Here is a 24318-nt window from a genome sequence, read left to right as displayed (position 1 = left end):
CTGAGTTTTCTTTCCCAGGGAAAATGGCCAAAGGATGTGCCCGGGGGCCCCTGGCCCTGACTGCAAAGAATCCTTATATCGAAGGATGGACCCCACACCGAAGTTGTCCCCACCTCAAAATTGTGCTGCCCTGATACACCCAAGGGAGCCCTACAAACTGACATCAGGAACCTGGACTGCTGAGTTTTCTTTCCCAGGGAAAATGGAAAAAGGATGTGCCCAGGGGCCCCTGGCCCTGACTGCAAAGAATCCTTATATCGAAGGATGGACCCCACACCGAAGTTGTCCCCACCTCAAACTTGAGCTGCCCTGATAGACCCAAGGGAGCCCTACAAACTGACATCAGGAACCTGGGCTGCTGAGTTTTCTTTCCCAGGGAAAATGGAAAAAGGATGTGCCCAGGGGCCCCTGGCCCTGGGCTGGGGCCTGACTGCAAAGAATCCTTATATCGAAGGATGGACCCCACACCGAAGTTGTCCCCACCTCAAACTTGTGCTGCCCTGATAGACCCAAGGGAGCCCTACAAACTGACATCAGGAACCGGGACTGCTGAGTTTTCTTTCCCAGGGAAAATGGAAAAAGGATGTGCCCAGGGGCCCCTGGCCCTGACTGCAAAAAATCCTTATATCAAAGGATGGACCCCACACCGAAGTTGTCCCCACCTCAAACTTGTGCTGCCCTGATACACCCAAGGGAGCCCTACAAACTGACATCAGGAACCGGGACTGCTGAGTTTTCTTTCCCAGGGAAAATGGAAAAAGGATGTGCCCAGGGGCCCCTGGCCCTGGACTGGGACCTCACAGCAAAAAATCCTTATATCGAAGGATGGACCCCACACCGAAGTTGTCCCCACCTCAAACTTGTGCTGCCCTGATAGACCCAAGGGAGCTCTACAAACTGACATCAGGAACCTGGACTGCTGAGTTTTCTTTCCCAGGGAAAATGGAAAAAGGTTGTGCCCAGGGGCCCGTGGCCCTGGCAGGAACCTCACTGCAAGAAATCCTTATATCGAAGGATGGACCCCACACCGAAGTTGTCCCCACCTCAAACTTGTGCTGCCCTGATAGACCCAAGGGAGCCCTACAAACTGACATCAGGAACCTGGACTGCTGAGTTTTCTTTCCCAGGGAAAATGGAAAAAGGATGTGCCCGGGGGCCCCTGGCCCTGGACAGGGACCTCACTACAAGAAATCCTCATACCGAAGGATGGACCCCACACAAAAGTTGTTGCAACCTCAAACTTGTGCTGCCCTGATAGACCCAAGGGAGCCCTACAAACTGACATCAGGAACCTGGACTGCTGAGTTTTCTTTACCAGGGAAAATGGAAAAAGGATGTGCCCAGGGGCCCCTGGCCCTGACTGCAAAGAATCCTTATATCGAAGGATGGACCCCACACCGAAGTTGTCCCCACCTCAAACTTGTGCTGCCCTGATAGACCCAAGGGAGCCCTACAAACTGACATCAGGAACCTGGACTGCTGAGTTTTCTTTCCCAGGGAAAATGGAAAAAGGATGTGCCCAGGGGCCCCTGGCCCTGGACTGGTACCACACTACAAAAAATCCTTATATCGAAGGATGGATCCCACACCGAAGTTGTCCCCACCTCAAACTTGTGCTGCCCTGATAGACCCAAGGGAACTCTACAAACTGACATCAGGAACCTGGACTGCTGAGTTTTCTTTCCCAGGGAAAATGGAAAAAGGATGTGCCCAGGGGCCCCTGGACTTGCCTGGGCCCTGACTGCAAAAAATCCTTATATCGAAGGATGGACCCCACACCGAAGTTGTCCCCATCTCAAACTTGTGCTGCCCTGATAGACCCAAGGGAGCCCTACAAACTGACATCAGGAACCTGGACTGCTGAGTTTTCTTTCCCAGGGAAAATGGAAAAAGGATGTGCCCAGGGGCCCCTGCCCCTGACTGCAAAAAATCTTTATATCGAAGGATGGACCCCACACCGAAGTTGTCCCCACCTCAAACTTGTGCTGCCCTGATAGACCCAAGGGAGCCATACAAACTGACATCAGGAACCTGGACTGCTGAGTTTTCTTTCCCAGGGAAAATGGAAAAAGGATGTGCCCAGGGGCCCCTGGCCCTGGACAGGGACCTCACTGCAAAAAATCCTTATATCGAAGGATGGACCCCACACCGAAGTTGTCCCCACCTCAAACTTGTGCTGCCCTGATAGACCCAAGGGAGCTCTACAAACTGACATCAGGAACCTGGACTGCTGAGTTTTCTTTCCCAGGGAAAATGGAAAAAGGTTGTGCCCAGGGGCCCGTGGCCCTGGGTAGGGACCTCACTACAAGAAATCCTTATATCGAAGAATGGACCCCACACCGAAGTTGTCCCCACCTCAAACTTGTGCTACCCTGATAGACCCAAGGGAGCTCTACAAACTGACATCAGGAACCTGGACTGCTGAGTTTTCTTTCCCAGGGAAAATGGCCAAAGGATGTGCCCAGGGGCCCCTGGCCCAGACTGCAAAAAATCCTTATATCGAAGGATGGACCCCACACCGAAGTTGTCCCCACCTCAAACTTGTGCTGCCCTGATACACCCAAGGGAGCCCTACAAACTGACATCAGGAACCTGGACTGCTGAGTTTTCTTTCCCAGGGAAAATGGAAAAAGGATGTGCCCAAGGGCCCCTGGACTTGGCTGGGCCCTGACTGCAAAAAATCCTTATATCGAAGGATGGACCCCACACCGAAGTTGTCCCCACCTCAAATTTGTGCTGCCCTGATAGACCCAAGGGAGCCCTACAAACTGACATCAGGAACCTGGACTGCTGAGTTTTCTTTCCCAGGGAAAATGGCCAAAGGATGTGCCCGGGGGCCCCTGGCCCTGACTGCAAAGAATCCTTATATCGAAGGATGGACCCCACACCGAAGTTGTCCCCACCTCAAAATTGTGCTGCCCTGATACACCCAAGGGAGCCCTACAAACTGACATCAGGAACCTGGACTGCTGAGTTTTCTTTCCCAGGGAAAATGGAAAAAGGATGTGCCCAGGGGCCCCTGGCCCTGACTGCAAAGAATCCTTATATCGAAGGATGGACCCCACACCGAAGTTGTCCCCACCTCAAACTTGAGCTGCCCTGATAGACCCAAGGGAGCCCTACAAACTGACATCAGGAACCTGGGCTGCTGAGTTTTCTTTCCCAGGGAAAATGGAAAAAGGATGTGCCCAGGGGCCCCTGGTCCTGGGCTGGGGCCTGACTGCAAAGAATCCTTATATCGAAGGATGGACCCCACACCGAAGTTGTCCCCACCTCAAACTTGTGCTGCCCTGATAGACCCAAGGGAGCCCTACAAACTGACATCAGGAACCGGGACTGCTGAGTTTTCTTTCCCAGGGAAAATGGAAAAAGGATGTGCCCAGGGGCCCCTGGCCCTGACTGCAAAAAATCCTTATATCAAAGGATGGACCCCACACCGAAGTTGTCCCCACCTCAAACTTGTGCTGCCCTGATACACCCAAGGGAGCCCTACAAACTGACATCAGGAACCGGGACTGCTGAGTTTTCTTTCCCAGGGAAAATGGAAAAAGGATGTGCCCAGGGGCCCCTGGCCCTGGACTGGGACCTCACAGCAAAAAATCCTTATATCGAAGGATGGACCCCACACCGAAGTTGTCCCCACCTCAAACTTGTGCTGCCCTGATAGACCCAAGGGAGCTCTACAAACTGACATCAGGAACCTGGACTGCTGAGTTTTCTTTCCCAGGGAAAATGGAAAAAGGTTGTGCCCAGGGGCCCGTGGCCCTGGCAGGAACCTCACTGCAAGAAATCCTTATATCGAAGGATGGACCCCACACCGAAGTTGTCCCCACCTCAAACTTGTGCTGCCCTGATAGACCCAAGGGAGCCCTACAAACTGACATCAGGAACCTGGACTGCTGAGTTTTCTTTCCCAGGGAAAATGGAAAAAGGATGTGCCCGGGGGCCCCTGGCCCTGGACAGGGACCTCACTACAAGAAATCCTCATACCGAAGGATGGACCCCACACAAAAGTTGTTGCAACCTCAAACTTGTGCTGCCCTGATAGACCCAAGGGAGCCCTACAAACTGACATCAGGAACCTGGACTGCTGAGTTTTCTTTACCAGGGAAAATGGAAAAAGGATGTGCCCAGGGGCCCCTGGCCCTGACTGCAAAGAATCCTTATATCGAAGGATGGACCCCACACCGAAGTTGTCCCCACCTCAAACTTGTGCTGCCCTGATAGACCCAAGGGAGCCCTACAAACTGACATCAGGAACCTGGACTGCTGAGTTTTCTTTCCCAGGGAAAATGGAAAAAGGATGTGCCCAGGGGCCCCTGGCCCTGGACTGGTACCACACTACAAAAAATCCTTATATCGAAGGATGGATCCCACACCGAAGTTGTCCCCACCTCAAACTTGTGCTGCCCTGATAGACCCAAGGGAACTCTACAAACTGACATCAGGAACCTGGACTGCTGAGTTTTCTTTCCCAGGGAAAATGGAAAAAGGATGTGCCCAGGGGCCCCTGGACTTGCCTGGGCCCTGACTGCAAAAAATCCTTATATCGAAGGATGGACCCCACACCGAAGTTGTCCCCATCTCAAACTTGTGCTGCCCTGATAGACCCAAGGGAGCCCTACAAACTGACATCAGGAACCTGGACTGCTGAGTTTTCTTTCCCAGGGAAAATGGAAAAAGGATGTGCCCAGGGGCCCCTGCCCCTGACTGCAAAAAATCTTTATATCGAAGGATGGACCCCACACCGAAGTTGTCCCCACCTCAAACTTGTGCTGCCCTGATAGACCCAAGGGAGCCATACAAACTGACATCAGGAACCTGGACTGCTGAGTTTTCTTTCCCAGGGAAAATGGAAAAAGGTTGTGCCCAGGGGCCCGTGGCCCTGGGTAGGAACCTCACTACAAGAAATCCTTATATCGAAGAATGGACCCCACACCGAAGTTGTCCCCACCTCAAACTTGTGCTACCCTGATAGACCCAAGGGAGCTCTACAAACTGACATCAGGAACCTGGACTGCTGAGTTTTCTTTCCCAGGGAAAATGGCCAAAGGATGTGCCCAGGGGCCCCTGGCCCAGACTGCAAAAAATCCTTATATCGAAGGATGGACCCCACACCGAAGTTGTCCCCACCTCAAACTTGTGCTGCCCTGATACACCCAAGGGAGCCCTACAAACTGACATCAGGAACCTGGACTGCTGAGTTTTCTTTCCCAGGGAAAATGGAAAAAGGATGTGCCCAAGGGCCCCTGGACTTGGCTGGGCCCTGACTGCAAAAAATCCTTATATCGAAGGATGGACCCCACACCGAAGTTGTCCCCACCTCAAATTTGTGCTGCCCTGATAGACCCAAGGGAGCCCTACAAACTGACATCAGGAACCTGGACTGCTGAGTTTTCTTTCCCAGGGAAAATGGCCAAAGGATGTGCCCGGGGGCCCCTGGCCCTGACTGCAAAGAATCCTTATATCGAAGGATGGACCCCACACCGAAGTTGTCCCCACCTCAAAATTGTGCTGCCCTGATACACCCAAGGGAGCCCTACAAACTGACATCAGGAACCTGGACTGCTGAGTTTTCTTTCCCAGGGAAAATGGAAAAAGGATGTGCCCAGGGGCCCCTGGCCCTGACTGCAAAGAATCCTTATATCGAAGGATGGACCCCACACCGAAGTTGTCCCCACCTCAAACTTGAGCTGCCCTGATAGACCCAAGGGAGCCCTACAAACTGACATCAGGAACCTGGGCTGCTGAGTTTTCTTTCCCAGGGAAAATGGAAAAAGGATGTGCCCAGGGGCCCCTGGTCCTGGGCTGGGGCCTGACTGCAAAGAATCCTTATATCGAAGGATGGACCCCACACCGAAGTTGTCCCCACCTCAAACTTGTGCTGCCCTGATAGACCCAAGGGAGCCCTACAAACTGACATCAGGAACCGGGACTGCTGAGTTTTCTTTCCCAGGGAAAATGGAAAAAGGATGTGCCCAGGGGCCCCTGGCCCTGACTGCAAAAAATCCTTATATCAAAGGATGGACCCCACACCGAAGTTGTCCCCACCTCAAACTTGTGCTGCCCTGATACACCCAAGGGAGCCCTACAAACTGACATCAGGAACCTGGACTGCTGAGTTTTCTTTCCCAGGGAAAATGGAAAAAGGATGTGCACAGGGGCCCCTGGTCCTGGGCTGGGGCCTTACTGCAAAGAATCCTTATATCGAAGGATGGACCCCACACCGAAGTTGTCCCCACCTCAAACTTGTGCTGCCCTGATAGACCCAAGGGAGCCCTACAAACTGACATCAGGAACCTGGACTGCTGAGTTTTCTTTCCCAGGGAAAATGGAAAAAGGATGTGCCCAGGGGCCCCTGGCCCTGACTGCAAAGAATCCTTATATCGAAGGATGGACCCCACACCAAAGTTGTCCCCACCTCAAACTTGTGCTGCCCTGATACACCCAAGGGAGCCCTACAAACTGACATCAGGAACCTGGACTGCTGAGTTTTCTTTCCCAGGGAAAATGGAAAAAGGATGTGCCCAAGGGCCCCTGGACTTGGCTGGGCCCTGACTGCAAAAAATCCTTATATCGAAGGATGGACCCCATACCGAAGTTGTCCCCACCTCAAACTTGTGCTGCCCTGATTGACCCAAGGGAGCCCTACAAACTGACATCAGGAACCTGGACTGCTGAGTTTTCTTTCCCAGGGAAAATGGGCAAAGGATGTGCCCGTGGGCCCCTGGCCCTGACTGCAAAGAATCCTTATATCGAAGGATGGACCCCACACCGAAGTTGTCCCCACCTCAAACTTGTGCTGCCCTGATACACCCAAGGGAGCCCTACAAACTGACATCAGGAACCTGGACTGCTGAGTTTTCTTTCCCAGGGAAAATGGAAAAAGGATGTGCACAGGGGCCCCTGGCCCTGGACAGGGACCTCACTACAAGAAATCCTTATACCGAAGGATGGACCCCACACAAATGTTGTTGCAACCTCAAACTTGTGCTGCCCTGATAGACCCAAGGGAGCCCTACAAACTGACATCAGGAACCGGGACTGCTGAGTTTTCTTTCCCAGGGAAAATGGAAAAAGGATGTGCACAGGGGCCCCTGCCCCTGACTGCAAAAAATCTTTATATCGAAGGATGGACCCCACACCGAAGTTGTCCCCACCTCAAACTTGTGCTGCCCTGATAGACCCAAGGGAGCCATACAAACTGACATCAGGAACCTGGACTGCTGAGTTTTCTTTCCCAGGGAAAATGGAAAAAGGATGTGCCCAGGGGCCCCTGGCCCTGGATAGGGACCTCACTGCAAAAAATCCTTATATCGAAGGATGGACCCCACACCGAAGTTGTCCCCACCTCAAACTTGTGCTGCCCTGATAGACCCAAGGGAGCTCTACAAACTGACATCAGGAACCTGGACTGCTGAGTTTTCTTTCCCAGGGAAAATGGAAAAAGGTTGTGCCCAGGGGCCCGTGGCCCTGGGTAGGAACCTCACTACAAGAAATCCTTAAATCGAAGAATGGACCCCACACCGAAGTTGTCCCCACCTCAAACTTGTGCTACCCTGATAGACCCAAGGGAGCTCTACAAACTGACATCAGGAACCTGGACTGCTGAGTTTTCTTTCCCAGGGAAAATGGCCAAAGGATGTGCCCAGGGGCCCCTGGCCCTGACTGCAAAAAATCCTTATATCGAAGGATGGACCCCACACCGAAGTTGTCCCCACCTCAAACTTGTGCTGCCCTGATACACCCAAGGGAGCCCTACAAACTGACATCAGGAACCTGGACTGCTGAGTTTTCTTTCCCAGGGAAAATGGAAAAAGGATGTGCCCAAGGGCCCCTGGACTTGGCTGGGCCCTGACTGCAAAAAATCCTTATATCGAAGGATGGACCCCACACCGAAGTTGTCCCCACCTCAAATTTGTGCTGCCCTGATAGACCCAAGGGAGCCCTACAAACTGACATCAGGAACCTGGACTGCTGAGTTTTCTTTCCCAGGGAAAATGGCCAAAGGATGTGCCCGGGGGCCCCTGGCCCTGACTGCAAAGAATCCTTATATCGAAGGATGGACCCCACACCGAAGTTGTCCCCACCTCAAACTTGTGCTGCCCTGATAGACCCAAGGGAGCCCTACAAACTGACATCAGGAACCTGGACTGCTGAGTTTTCTTTCCCAGGGAAAATGGAAAAAGGATGTGCACAGCGGCCCCTGGCCCTGACTGCAAAAAATCCTTATATCGAAGGATGGACCCCACACCGAAGTTGTCCCCACCTCAAACTTGAGCTGCCCTGATAGACCCAAGGGAGCCCTACAAACTGACATCAGGAACCTGGACTGCTGAGTTTTCTTTCCCAGGGAAAATGGAAAAAGGATGTGCCCAGGGGCCCCTGGTCCTGGGCTGGGGCCTGACTGCAAAGAATCCTTATATCGAAGGATGGACCCCACACCGAAGTTGTCCCCACCTCAAACTTGTGCTGCCCTGATAGACCCAAGGGAGCCCTACAAACTGACATCAGGAACCGGGACTGCTGAGTTTTCTTTCCCAGGGAAAATGGAAAAAGGATGTGCCCAGGGGCCCCTGGCCCTGACTGCAAAAAATCTTTATATCGAAGAATGGACCCCACACCGAAGTTCTCTCCACCTCAAACTTGTGCTGCCCTGATAGACCCAAGGGAGCCCTACAAACTGACATGAGGAACCTGGACTGCTGAGTTTTCTTTCCCAGGGAAAACGGAAAAAGGATGTGCACAGGGACCCCTGGACCTGGACAGGGACCTCACTACAAAAAATCCATATATCGAAGGATGGACCCCACACCGAAGTTGTCCCCACCTCAAACTTGTGCTGCCCTGATAGACCCAAGGGAGCTCTACAAATTGACATCAGGAACCTGGACTGCTGAGTTTTCTTTCCCAGGGAAAATGGAAAAAGGATGTGCCCAGGGGCCCCTGGCCCTGACTGCAAAAAATCCTTATATCGAAGGATGGACCCCACACCGAAGTTGTCCCCACCTCAAACTTTTGCTGCCCTGATGCACCCAAGGGAGCCCTACAAACTGACATCAGGAACCTGGACTGCTGAGTTTTCTTTCCCAGGGAAAATGGAAAAAGGATGTGCCCAAGGGCCCCTGGACTTGGCTGGGCCCTGACTGCAAAAAATCCTTATATCGAAGGATGGACCCCACACCGAAGTTGTCCCCACCTCAAATTTGTGCTGCCCTGATAGACCCAAGGGAGCCCTACAAACTGACATCAGGAACCTGGACTGCTGAGTTTTCTTTCCCAGGGAAAATGGAAAAAGGATGTGCCCGGGGGCCCCTGGCCCTGACTGCAAAGAATCCTTATATCGAAGGATGGACCCCACACCGAAGTTGTCCCCACCTCAAACTTGTGCTGCCCTGATACACCCAAGGGAGCCCTACAAACTGACATCAGGAACCTGGACTGCTGAGTTTTCTTTCCCAGGGAAAATGGAAAAAGGATGTGCACAGGGGCCCCTGGCCCTGACTGCAAAAAATCCTTATATCGAAGGATGGACCCCACACCGAAGTTGTCCCCACCTCAAACTTGAGCTGCCCTGATAGACCCAAGGGAGCCCTACAAACTGACATCAGGAACCTGGACTGCTGAGTTTTCTTTCCCAGGGAAAATGGAAAAAGGATGTGCCCAGGGGCCCCTGGCCCTGACTGCAAAAAATCCTTATATCGAAGGATGGACCCCACACCGAAATTGTCCCCACCTCAATCTTTTGCTGCCCTGATAGACCCAAGGGAGCCCTACAAACTGACATCAGGAACCTGGACTGCTGAGTTTTCTTTCCCAGGGAAAATGGAAAAAGGATGTGCCCAGGGGCCCCTGGCGCTAAACCGGGCCCTCACTACAAGAAATCCTTATATCAAAGGATGGACCCCACACCGAAGTTGTCCCCACATCATACTTCTGCTATCCTGATAGACCCAAGGGAGCCCTACAAACTGACATCAGGAACCGGGACTGCTGAGTTTTCTTTCCCAGGGAAAATGGCCAATGGGTGTTCCCAGGGGCCCCTGGCCCTTGGCAGGGCCCTGACTGCAAAGAATCCTTATATCGAAAGATGGACCCCACACCGAAGTTGTCCCCACCTCAAACTTGTGCTGCCCTGATAGACCCAAGGGAGCCCTACAAACTGACATCAGGAACCTGGACTGCTGAGTTTTCTTTCCCAGGGAAAATGGAAAAAGGATGTGCCCAGGGGCCCCTGGCCCTGACTGCAAAAATCCTTATATCGAAGGATGGACCCCACACCAAAGTTGTCCCCACCTCAAACTTGTGCTGCCCTGATAGACCCAAGGGAGCCCTACAAACTGACATCAGGAACCTGGACTGCTGAGTTTTCTTTCCCAGGGAAAATGGAAAAAGGATGTGCCCAGGGGCCCCTGGCCCTGGACTGGTACCACACTACAAAAAATCCTTATATCGAAGGATGGATCCCACACCGAAGTTGTCCCCACCTCAAACTTGTGCTGCCCTGATAGACCCAAGGGAACTCTACAAACTGACATCAGGAACCTGGACTGCTGAGTTTTCTTTCCCAGGGAAAATGGAAAAAGGATGTGCCCAGGGGCCCCTGGACTTGCCTGGGCCCTGACTGCAAAAAATCCTTATATCGAAGGATGGACCCCACACCGAAGTTGTCCCCATCTCAAACTTGTGCTGCCCTGATAGACCCAAGGGAGCCCTACAAACTGACATCAGGAACCTGGACTGCTGAGTTTTCTTTCCCAGGGAAAATGGAAAAAGGATGTGCCCAGGGGCCCCTGCCCCTGACTGCAAAAAATCTTTATATCGAAGGATGGACCCCACACCGAAGTTGTCCCCACCTCAAACTTGTGCTGCCCTGATAGACCCAAGGGAGCCATACAAACTGACATCAGGAACCTGGACTGCTGAGTTTTCTTTCCCAGGGAAAATGGAAAAAGGATGTGCCCAGGGGCCCCTGGCCCTGGACAGGGACCTCACTGCAAAAAATCCTTATATCGAAGGATGGACCCCACACCGAAGTTGTCCCCACCTCAAACTTGTGCTGCCCTGATAGACCCAAGGGAGCTCTACAAACTGACATCAGGAACCTGGACTGCTGAGTTTTCTTTCCCAGGGAAAATGGAAAAAGGTTGTGCCCAGGGGCCCGTGGCCCTGGGTAGGGACCTCACTACAAGAAATCCTTATATCGAAGAATGGACCCCACACCGAAGTTGTCCCCACCTCAAACTTGTGCTACCCTGATAGACCCAAGGGAGCTCTACAAACTGACATCAGGAACCTGGACTGCTGAGTTTTCTTTCCCAGGGAAAATGGCCAAAGGATGTGCCCAGGGGCCCCTGGCCCAGACTGCAAAAAATCCTTATATCGAAGGATGGACCCCACACCGAAGTTGTCCCCACCTCAAACTTGTGCTGCCCTGATACACCCAAGGGAGCCCTACAAACTGACATCAGGAACCTGGACTGCTGAGTTTTCTTTCCCAGGGAAAATGGAAAAAGGATGTGCCCAAGGGCCCCTGGACTTGGCTGGGCCCTGACTGCAAAAAATCCTTATATCGAAGGATGGACCCCACACCGAAGTTGTCCCCACCTCAAATTTGTGCTGCCCTGATAGACCCAAGGGAGCCCTACAAACTGACATCAGGAACCTGGACTGCTGAGTTTTCTTTCCCAGGGAAAATGGCCAAAGGATGTGCCCGGGGGCCCCTGGCCCTGACTGCAAAGAATCCTTATATCGAAGGATGGACCCCACACCGAAGTTGTCCCCACCTCAAAATTGTGCTGCCCTGATACACCCAAGGGAGCCCTACAAACTGACATCAGGAACCTGGACTGCTGAGTTTTCTTTCCCAGGGAAAATGGAAAAAGGATGTGCCCAGGGGCCCCTGGCCCTGACTGCAAAGAATCCTTATATCGAAGGATGGACCCCACACCGAAGTTGTCCCCACCTCAAACTTGAGCTGCCCTGATAGACCCAAGGGAGCCCTACAAACTGACATCAGGAACCTGGGCTGCTGAGTTTTCTTTCCCAGGGAAAATGGAAAAAGGATGTGCCCAGGGGCCCCTGGTCCTGGGCTGGGGCCTGACTGCAAAGAATCCTTATATCGAAGGATGGACCCCACACCGAAGTTGTCCCCACCTCAAACTTGTGCTGCCCTGATAGACCCAAGGGAGCCCTACAAATTGACATCAGGAACCGGGACTGCTGAGTTTTCTTTCCCAGGGAAAATGGAAAAAGGATGTGCCCAGGGGCCCCTGGCCCTGACTGCAAAAAATCCTTATATCAAAGGATGGACCCCACACCGAAGTTGTCCCCACCTCAAACTTGTGCTGCCCTGATACACCCAAGGGAGCCCTACAAACTGACATCAGGAACCGGGACTGCTGAGTTTTCTTTCCCAGGGAAAATGGAAAAAGGATGTGCCCAGGGGCCCCTGGCCCTGGACTGGGACCTCACAGCAAAAAATCCTTATATCGAAGGATGGACCCCACACCGAAGTTGTCCCCACCTCAAACTTGTGCTGCCCTGATAGACCCAAGGGAGCTCTACAAACTGACATCAGGAACCTGGACTGCTGAGTTTTCTTTCCCAGGGAAAATGGAAAAAGGTTGTGCCCAGGGGCCCGTGGCCCTGGCAGGAACCTCACTGCAAGAAATCCTTATATCGAAGGATGGACCCCACACCGAAGTTGTCCCCACCTCAAACTTGTGCTGCCCTGATAGACCCAAGGGAGCCCTACAAACTGACATCAGGAACCTGGACTGCTGAGTTTTCTTTCCCAGGGAAAATGGAAAAAGGATGTGCCCGGGGGCCCCTGGCCCTGGACAGGGACCTCACTACAAGAAATCCTCATACCGAAGGATGGACCCCACACAAAAGTTGTTGCAACCTCAAACTTGTGCTGCCCTGATAGACCCAAGGGAGCCCTACAAACTGACATCAGGAACCTGGACTGCTGAGTTTTCTTTACCAGGGAAAATGGAAAAAGGATGTGCCCAGGGGCCCCTGGCCCTGACTGCAAAGAATCCTTATATCGAAGGATGGACCCCACACCGAAGTTGTCCCCACCTCAAACTTGTGCTGCCCTGATAGACCCAAGGGAGCCCTACAAACTGACATCAGGAACCTGGACTGCTGAGTTTTCTTTCCCAGGGAAAATGGAAAAAGGATGTGCCCAGGGGCCCCTGGCCCTGGACTGGTACCACACTACAAAAAATCCTTATATCGAAGGATGGATCCCACACCGAAGTTGTCCCCACCTCAAACTTGTGCTGCCCTGATAGACCCAAGGGAACTCTACAAACTGACATCAGGAACCTGGACTGCTGAGTTTTCTTTCCCAGGGAAAATGGAAAAAGGATGTGCCCAGGGGCCCCTGGACTTGCCTGGGCCCTGACTGCAAAAAATCCTTATATCGAAGGATGGACCCCACACCGAAGTTGTCCCCATCTCAAACTTGTGCTGCCCTGATAGACCCAAGGGAGCCCTACAAACTGACATCAGGAACCTGGACTGCTGAGTTTTCTTTCCCAGGGAAAATGGAAAAAGGATGTGCCCAGGGGCCCCTGCCCCTGACTGCAAAAAATCTTTATATCGAAGGATGGACCCCACACCGAAGTTGTCCCCACCTCAAACTTGTGCTGCCCTGATAGACCCAAGGGAGCCATACAAACTGACATCAGGAACCTGGACTGCTGAGTTTTCTTTCCCAGGGAAAATGGAAAAAGGTTGTGCCCAGGGGCCCGTGGCCCTGGGTAGGAACCTCACTACAAGAAATCCTTATATCGAAGAATGGACCCCACACCGAAGTTGTCCCCACCTCAAACTTGTGCTACCCTGATAGACCCAAGGGAGCTCTACAAACTGACATCAGGAACCTGGACTGCTGAGTTTTCTTTCCCAGGGAAAATGGCCAAAGGATGTGCCCAGGGGCCCCTGGCCCAGACTGCAAAAAATCCTTATATCGAAGGATGGACCCCACACCGAAGTTGTCCCCACCTCAAACTTGTGCTGCCCTGATACACCCAAGGGAGCCCTACAAACTGACATCAGGAACCTGGACTGCTGAGTTTTCTTTCCCAGGGAAAATGGAAAAAGGATGTGCCCAGGGGCCCCTGGACTTGGCTGGGCCCTGACTGCAAAAAATCCTTATATCGAAGGATGGACCCCACACCGAAGTTGTCCCCACCTCAAATTTGTGCTGCCCTGATAGACCCAAGGGAGCCCTACAAACTGACATCAGGAACCTGGACTGCTGAGTTTTCTTTCCCAGGGAAAATGGCCAAAGGATGTGCCCGGGGGCCCCTGGCCCTGACTGCAAAGAATCCTTATATCGAAGGATGGACCCCACACCGAAGTTGTCCCCACCTCAAAATTGTGCTGCCCTGATACACCCAAGGGAGCCCTACAAACTGACATCAGGAACCTGGACTGCTGAGTTTTCTTTCCCAGGGAAAATGGAAAAAGGATGTGCCCAGGGGCCCCTGGCCCTGACTGCAAAGAATCCTTATATCGAAGGATGGACCCCACACCGAAGTTGTCCCCACCTCAAACTTGAGCTGCCCTGATAGACCCAAGGGAGCCCTACAAACTGACATCAGGAACCTGGGCTGCTGAGTTTTCTTTCCCAGGGAAAATGGAAAAAGGATGTGCCCAGGGGCCCCTGGTCCTGGGCTGGGGCCTGACTGCAAAGAATCCTTATATCGAAGGATGGACCCCACACCGAAGTTGTCCCCACCTCAAACTTGTGCTGCCCTGATAGACCCAAGGGAGCCCTACAAACTGACATCAGGAACCGGGACTGCTGAGTTTTCTTTCCCAGGGAAAATGGAAAAAGGATGTGCCCAGGGGCCCCTGGCCCTGACTGCAAAAAATCCTTATATCAAAGGATGGACCCCACACCGAAGTTGTCCCCACCTCAAACTTGTGCTGCCCTGATACACCCAAGGGAGCCCTACAAACTGACATCAGGAACCTGGACTGCTGAGTTTTCTTTCCCAGGGAAAATGGAAAAAGGATGTGCACAGGGGCCCCTGGTCCTGGGCTGGGGCCTTACTGCAAAGAATCCTTATATCGAAGGATGGACCCCACACCGAAGTTGTCCCCACCTCAAACTTGTGCTGCCCTGATAGACCCAAGGGAGCCCTACAAACTGACATCAGGAACCTGGACTGCTGAGTTTTCTTTCCCAGGGAAAATGGAAAAAGGATGTGCCCAGGGGCCCCTGGCCCTGACTGCAAAGAATCCTTATATCGAAGGATGGACCCCACACCAAAGTTGTCCCCACCTCAAACTTGTGCTGCCCTGATACACCCAAGGGAGCCCTACAAACTGACATCAGGAACCTGGACTGCTGAGTTTTCTTTCCCAGGGAAAATGGAAAAAGGATGTGCCCAAGGGCCCCTGGACTTGGCTGGGCCCTGACTGCAAAAAATCCTTATATCGAAGGATGGACCCCATACCGAAGTTGTCCCCACCTCAAACTTGTGCTGCCCTGATTGACCCAAGGGAGCCCTACAAACTGACATCAGGAACCTGGACTGCTGAGTTTTCTTTCCCAGGGAAAATGGGCAAAGGATGTGCCCGTGGGCCCCTGGCCCTGACTGCAAAGAATCCTTATATCGAAGGATGGACCCCACACCGAAGTTGTCCCCACCTCAAACTTGTGCTGCCCTGATACACCCAAGGGAGCCCTACAAACTGACATCAGGAACCTGGACTGCTGAGTTTTCTTTCCCAGGGAAAATGGAAAAAGGATGTGCACAGGGGCCCCTGGCCCTGGACAGGGACCTCACTACAAGAAATCCTTATACCGAAGGATGGACCCCACACAAATGTTGTTGCAACCTCAAACTTGTGCTGCCCTGATAGACCCAAGGGAGCCCTACAAACTGACATCAGGAACCGGGACTGCTGAGTTTTCTTTCCCAGGGAAAATGGAAAAAGGATGTGCACAGGGGCCCCTGCCCCTGACTGCAAAAAATCTTTATATCGAAGGATGGACCCCACACCGAAGTTGTCCCCACCTCAAACTTGTGCTGCCCTGATAGACCCAAGGGAGCCATACAAACTGACATCAGGAACCTGGACTGCTGAGTTTTCTTTCCCAGGGAAAATGGAAAAAGGATGTGCCCAGGGGCCCCTGGCCCTGGACAGGGACCTCACTGCAAAAAATCCTTATATCGAAGGATGGACCCCACACCGAAGTTGTCCCCACCTCAAACTTGTGCTGCCCTGATAGACCCAAGGGAGCTCTACAAACTGACATCAGGAACCTGGACTGCTGAGTTTTCTTTCCCAGGGAAAATGGAAAAAGGTTGTGCCCAGGGGCCCGTGGCCCTGGGTAGGAACCTCACTACAAGAAATCCTTAAATCGAAGAATGGACCCCACACCGAAGTTGTCCCCACCTCAAACTTGTGCTACCCTGATAGACCCAAGGGAGCTCTACAAACTGACATCAGGAACCTGGACTGCTGAGTTTTCTTTCCCAGGGAAAATGGCCAAAGGATGTGCCCAGGGGCCCCTGGCCCTGACTGCAAAAAATCCTTATATCGAAGGATGGACCCCACACCGAAGTTGTCCCCACCTCAAACTTGTGCTGCCCTGATACACCCAAGGGAGCCCTACAAACTGACATCAGGAACCTGGACTGCTGAGTTTTCTTTCCCAGGGAAAATGGAAAAAGGATGTGCCCAAGGGCCCCTGGACTTGGCTGGGCCCTGACTGCAAAAAATCCTTATATCGAAGGATGGACCCCACACCGAAGTTGTCCCCACCTCAAATTTGTGCTGCCCTGATAGACCCAAGGGAGCCCTACAAACTGACATCAGGAACCTGGACTGCTGAGTTTTCTTTCCCAGGGAAAATGGCCAAAGGATGTGCCCGGGGGCCCCTGGCCCTGACTGCAAAGAATCCTTATATCGAAGGATGGACCCCACACCGAAGTTGTCCCCACCTCAAACTTGTGCTGCCCTGATAGACCCAAGGGAGCCCTACAAACTGACATCAGGAACCTGGACTGCTGAGTTTTCTTTCCCAGGGAAAATGGAAAAAGGATGTGCACAGCGGCCCCTGGCCCTGACTGCAAAAAATCCTTATATCGAAGGATGGACCCCACACCGAAGTTGTCCCCACCTCAAACTTGAGCTGCCCTGATAGACCCAAGGGAGCCCTACAAACTGACATCAGGAACCTGGACTGCTGAGTTTTCTTTCCCAGGGAAAATGGAAAAAGGATGTGCCCAGGGGCCCCTGGTCCTGGGCTGGGGCCTGACTGCAAAGAATCCTTATATCGAAGGATGGACCCCACACCGAAGTTGTCCCCACCTCAAACTTGTGCTGCCCTGATAGACCCAAGGGAGCCCTACAAACTGACATCAGGAACCGGGACTGCTGAGTTTTCTTTCCCAGGGAAAATGGAAAAAGGATGTGCCCAGGGGCCCCTGGCCCTGACTGCAAAAAATCTTTATATCGAAGAATGGACCCCACACCGAAGTTCTCTCCACCTCAAACTTGTGCTGCCCTGATAGACCCAAGGGAGCCCTACAAACTGACATGAGGAACCTGGACTGCTGAGTTTTCTTTCCCAGGGAAAACGGAAAAAGGATGTGCACAGGGACCCCTGGACCTGGACAGGGACCTCACTACAAAAAATCCATATATCGAAGGATGGACCCCACACCGAAGTTGTCCCCACCTCAAACTTGTGCTGCCCTGATAGACCCAAGGGAGCTCTACAAATTGACATCAGGAACCTGGACTGCTGAGTTTTCTTTCCCAGGGAAAATGGAAAAAGGATGTGCCCAGGGGCCCCTGGCCCTGACTGCAAAAAATCCTTATATCGAAGGATGGACCCCACACCGAAGTTGTCCCCACCTCAAACTTTTGCTGCCCTGATGCACCCAAGGGAGCCCTACAAACTGACATCAGGAACCTGGACTGCTGAGTTTTCTTTCCCAGGGAAAATGGAAAAAGGATGTGCCCAAGGGCCCCTGGACTTGGCTGGGCCCTGACTGCAAAAAATCCTTATATCGAAGGATGGACCCCACACCGAAGTTGTCCCCACCTCAAATTTGTGCTGCCCTGATAGACCCAAGGGAGCCCTACAAACTGACATCAGGAACCTGGACTGCTGAGTTTTCTTTCCCAGGGAAAATGGAAAAAGGATGTGCCCGGGGGCCCCTGGCCCTGACTGCAAAGAATCCTTATATCGAAGGATGGACCCCACACCGAAGTTGTCCCCACCTCAAACTTGTGCTGCCCTGATACACCCAAGGGAGCCCTACAAACTGACATCAGGAACCTGGACTGCTGAGTTTTCTTTCCCAGGGAAAATGGAAAAAGGATGTGCACAGGGGCCCCTGGCCCTGACTGCAAAAAATCCTTATATCGAAGGATGGACCCCACACCGAAGTTGTCCCCACCTCAAACTTGAGCTGCCCTGATAGACCCAAGGGAGCCCTACAAACTGACATCAGGAACCTGGACTGCTGAGTTTTCTTTCCCAGGGAAAATGGAAAAAGGATGTGCCCAGGGGCCCCTGGCCCTGACTGCAAAAAATCCTTATATCGAAGGATGGACCCCACACCGAAATTGTCCCCACCTCAATCTTTTGCTGCCCTGATAGACCCAAGGGAGCCCTACAAACTGACATCAGGAACCTGGACTGCTGAGTTTTCTTTCCCAGGGAAAATGGAAAAAGGATGTGCCCAGGGGCCCCTGGCGCTAAACCGGGCCCTCACTACAAGAAATCCTTATATCAAAGGATGGACCCCACACCGAAGTTGTCCCCACATCATACTTCTGCTATCCTGATAGACCCAAGGGAGCCCTACAAACTGACATCAGGAACCGGGACTGCTGAGTTTTCTTTCCCAGGGAAAATGGCCAATGGGTGTTCCCAGGGGCCCCTGGCCCTTGGCAGGGCCCTGACTGCAAAGAATCCTTATATCGAAAGATGGACCCCACACCGAAGTTGTCCCCACCTCAAACTTGTGCTGCCCTGATAGACCCAAGGGAGCCCTACAAACTGACATCAGGAACCTGGACTGCTGAGTTTTCTTTCCCAGGGAAAATGGAAAAAGGATGTGCCCAGGGGCCCCTGGCCCTGACTGCAAAAATCCTTATATCGAAGGATGGACCCCACACCAAAGTTGTCCCCACCTCAAACTTGTGCTGCCCTGATAGACCCAAGGGAGCCCTACAAACTGACATCAGGAACCTGGACTGCTGAGTTTTCTTTCCCAGGGAAAATGGAAAAAGGATGTGCTCAGGGGCCCCTGGCCCTGGACAGGGACCTCACTGCAAAAAATCATTATATCGAAGGATGGACCCCACACCGAAGTTGTCCCCATCTCAAACTTGTGCTGCCTTGATAGACCCAAGGGAGCCCTACAAACTGACATCAGGAACCTGGACTGCTGAGTTTTCTTTCCCAGGGAAAATGGAAAAAGGATGTGCCCAGGGGCCCCTGGCCCTGACTGCAAAAAATCCTTATATCGAAGGATGGACCCCACACTGAAGTTGTCCCCACCTCAAACTTGTGCTGCCCTGATAGACCCAAGGGAGCCCTACAAACTGACATCAGGAACCTGGACTGCTGAGTTTTCTTTCCCAGGGAAAATGGAAAAAGGATGTGCTCAGGGGCCCCTGGCCCTGGACAGGTACCTCACTGCAAAAAATCATTATATCGAAGGATGGACCCCACACCGAAGTTGTCCCCATCTCAAACTTGTGCTGCCTTGATAGACCCAAGGGAGCCCTACAAACTGACATCAGGAACCTGGACTGCTGAGTTTTCTTTCCCAGGGAAAATGGAAAAAGGATGTGCACAGGGGCCCCTGGCCCTGGGCTGGGGCCTGACTGCAAAGAATCCTTATATCGAAGGATGGACCCCACACCGAAGTTGTCCCCACCTCAAACTTGTGCTGCCCTGATAGACCCAAAGGAGCCCTACAAACTGACATCAGGAACCTGGACTGCTGAGTTTTCTTTCCCAGGGAAAATGGATAAAAGATGTGCACAGGGGCCCCTGGCGCTGGACCGGGACCTCACTACAAGAAATCCTTATATCAAAGGATGGACCCCACACCGAAGTTGTCCCCACCTCAAACTTGTGCTGCCCTGATACACCCAAGGGAGCCCTACAAACTGACATCAGGAACCTGGACTGCTGAGTTTTCTTTCCCAGGGAAAATGGAAAAAGGATGTGCCCAGGGGCCCCTGGCCCTGGACAGGGACCTCACTGCAAAAAATCCTTATATCGAAGGATGGACCCCACACCGAAGTTGTCCCCACCTCAAACTTGTGCTGCCCTGATAGACCCAAGGGAGCTCTACAAACTGACATCAGGAACCTGGACTGCTGAGTTTTCTTTCCCAGGGAAAATGGAAAAAGGTTGTGCCCAGGGGCCCCTGGTCCTGGGCTGGGGCCTGACTGCAAAGAATCCTTATATCGAAGGATGGACCCCACACCGAAGTTGTCCCCACCTCAAACTTGTGCTACCCTGATAGACCCAAGGGAGCTCTACAAACTGACATCAGGAACCTGGACTGCTGAGTTTTCTTTCCCAGGGAAAATGGCCAAAGGATGTGCCCAGGGGCCCCTGGCCCTGACTGCAAAAAATCCTTATATCGAAGGATGGACCCCACACCGAAGTTGTCCCCACCTCAAACTTGTGCTGCCCTGATACACCCAAGGGAGCCCTACAAACTGACATCAGGAACCTGGACTGCTGAGTTTTCTTTCCCAGGGAAAATGGAAAAAGGATGTGCCCAAGGGCCCCTGGACTTGGCTGGGCCCTGACTGCAAAAAATCCTTATATCGAAGGATGGACCCCACACCGAAGTTGTCCCCACCTCAAATTTGTGCTGCCCTGATAGACCCAAGGGAGCCCTACAAACTGACATCAGGAACCTGGACTGCTGAGTTTTCTTTCCCAGGGAAAATGGCCAAAGGATGTGCCCGGGGGCCCCTGGCCCTGACTGCAAAGAATCCTTATATCGAAGGATGGACCCCACACCGAAGTTGTCCCCACCTCAAACTTGTGCTGCCCTGATAGACCCAAGGGAGCCCTACAAACTGACATCAGGAACCTGGACTGCTGAGTTTTCTTTCCCAGGGAAAATGGAAAAAGGATGTGCACAGCGGCCCCTGGCCCTGACTGCAAAAAATCCTTATATCGAAGGATGGACCCCACACCGAAGTTGTCCCCACCTCAAACTTGAGCTGCCCTGATAGACCCAAGGGAGCCCTACAAACTGACATCAGGAACCTGGACTGCTGAGTTTTCTTTCCCAGGGAAAATGGAAAAAGGATGTGCCCAGGGGCCCCTGGTCCTGGGCTGGGGCCTGACTGCAAAGAATCCTTATATCGAAGGATGGACCCCACACCGAAGTTGTCCCCACCTCAAACTTGTGCTGCCCTGATAGACCCAAGGGAGCCCTACAAACTGACATCAGGAACCGGGACTGCTGAGTTTTCTTTCCCAGGGAAAATGGAAAAAGGATGTGCCCAGGGGCCCCTGGCCCTGACTGCAAAAAATCTTTATATCGAAGAATGGACCCCACACCGAAGTTCTCTCCACCTCAAACTTGTGCTGCCCTGATAGACCCAAGGGAGCCCTACAAACTGACATGAGGAACCTGGACTGCTGAGTTTTCTTTCCCAGGGAAAACGGAAAAAGGATGTGCACAGGGACCCCTGGACCTGGACAGGGACCTCACTACAAAAAATCCATATATCGAAGGATGGACCCCACACCGAAGTTGTCCCCACCTCAAACTTGTGCTGCCCTGATAGACCCAAGGGAGCTCTACAAATTGACATCAGGAACCTGGACTGCTGAGTTTTCTTTCCCAGGGAAAATGGAAAAAGGATGTGCCCAGGGGCCCCTGGCCCTGACTGCAAAAAATCCTTATATCGAAGGATGGACCCCACACCGAAGTTGTCCCCACCTCAAACTTTTGCTGCCCTGATGCACCCAAGGGAGCCCTACAAACTGACATCAGGAACCTGGACTGCTGAGTTTTCTTTCCCAGGGAAAATGGAAAAAGGATGTGCCCAAGGGCCCCTGGACTTGGCTGGGCCCTGACTGCAAAAAATCCTTATATCGAAGGATGGACCCCACACCGAAGTTGTCCCCACCTCAAATTTGTGCTGCCCTGATAGACCCAAGGGAGCCCTACAAACTGACATCAGGAACCTGGACTGCTGAGTTTTCTTTCCCAGGGAAAATGGAAAAAGGATGTGCCCGGGGGCCCCTGGCCCTGACTGCAAAGAATCCTTATATCGAAGGATGGACCCCACACCGAAGTTGTCCCCACCTCAAACTTGTGCTGCCCTGATACACCCAAGGGAGCCCTACAAACTGACATCAGGAACCTGGACTGCTGAGTTTTCTTTCCCAGGGAAAATGGAAAAAGGATGTGCACAGGGGCCCCTGGCCCTGACTGCAAAAAATCCTTATATCGAAGGATGGACCCCACACCGAAGTTGTCCCCACCTCAAACTTGAGCTGCCCTGATAGACCCAAGGGAGCCCTACAAACTGACATCAGGAACCTGGACTGCTGAGTTTTCTTTCCCAGGGAAAATGGAAAAAGGATGTGCCCAGGGGCCCCTGGCCCTGACTGCAAAAAATCCTTATATCGAAGGATGGACCCCACACCGAAATTGTCCCCACCTCAATCTTTTGCTGCCCTGATAGACCCAAGGGAGCCCTACAAACTGACATCAGGAACCTGGACTGCTGAGTTTTCTTTCCCAGGGAAAATGGAAAAAGGATGTGCCCAGGGGCCCCTGGCGCTAAACCGGGCCCTCACTACAAAAAATCCTTATATCAAAGGATGGACCCCACACCGAAGTTGTCCCCACATCATACTTCTGCTATCCTGATAGACCCAAGGGAGCCCTACAAACTGACATCAGGAACCGGGACTGCTGAGTTTTCTTTCCCAGGGAAAATGGCCAATGGGTGTTCCCAGGGGCCCCTGGCCCTTGGCAGGGCCCTGACTGCAAAGAATCCTTATATCGAAAGATGGACCCCACACCGAAGTTGTCCCCACCTCAAACTTGTGCTGCCCTGATAGACCCAAGGGAGCCCTACAAACTGACATCAGGAACCTGGACTGCTGAGTTTTCTTTCCCAGGGAAAATGGAAAAAGGATGTGCCCAGGGGCCCCTGGCCCTGACTGCAAAAATCCTTATATCGAAGGATGGACCCCACACCAAAGTTGTCCCCACCTCAAACTTGTGCTGCCCTGATAGACCCAAGGGAGCCCTACAAACTGACATCAGGAACCTGGACTGCTGAGTTTTCTTTCCCAGGGAAAATGGAAAAAGGATGTGCTCAGGGGCCCCTGGCCCTGGACAGGGACCTCACTGCAAAAAATCATTATATCGAAGGATGGACCCCACACCGAAGTTGTCCCCATCTCAAACTTGTGCTGCCTTGATAGACCCAAGGGAGCCCTACAAACTGACATCAGGAACCTGGACTGCTGAGTTTTCTTTCCCAGGGAAAATGGAAAAAGGATGTGCCCAGGGGCCCCTGGCCCTGACTGCAAAAAATCCTTATATCGAAGGATGGACCCCACACTGAAGTTGTCCCCACCTCAAACTTGTGCTGCCCTGATAGACCCAAGGGAGCCCTACAAACTGACATCAGGAACCTGGACTGCTGAGTTTTCTTTCCCAGGGAAAATGGAAAAAGGATGTGCTCAGGGGCCCCTGGCCCTGGACAGGTACCTCACTGCAAAAAATCATTATATCGAAGGATGGACCCCACACCGAAGTTGTCCCCATCTCAAACTTGTGCTGCCTTGATAGACCCAAGGGAGCCCTACAAACTGACATCAGGAACCTGGACTGCTGAGTTTTCTTTCCCAGGGAAAATGGAAAAAGGATGTGCACAGGGGCCCCTGGCCCTGGGCTGGGGCCTGACTGCAAAGAATCCTTATATCGAAGGATGGACCCCACACCGAAGTTGTCCCCACCTCAAACTTGTGCTGCCCTGATAGACCCAAAGGAGCCCTACAAACTGACATCAGGAACCTGGACTGCTGAGTTTTCTTTCCCAGGGAAAATGGATAAAAGATGTGCACAGGGGCCCCTGGCGCTGGACCGGGACCTCACTACAAGAAATCCTTATATCAAAGGATGGACCCCACACCGAAGTTGTCCCCACCTCAAACTTGTGCTGCCCTGATACACCCAAGGGAGCCCTACAAACTGACATCAGGAACCTGGACTGCTGAGTTTTCTTTCCCAGGGAAAATGGAAAAAGGATGTGCACAGGGGCCCC

The sequence above is a fragment of the Lonchura striata genome, chromosome 9, assembly GCF_050655825.1.
Source record: "Lonchura striata isolate lonStrDom1 chromosome 9, ASM5065582v1, whole genome shotgun sequence".
Lineage (NCBI taxonomy): Eukaryota > Metazoa > Chordata > Aves > Passeriformes > Estrildidae > Lonchura > Lonchura striata.
Note: the sequence above shows the minus strand (reverse complement) of the source record.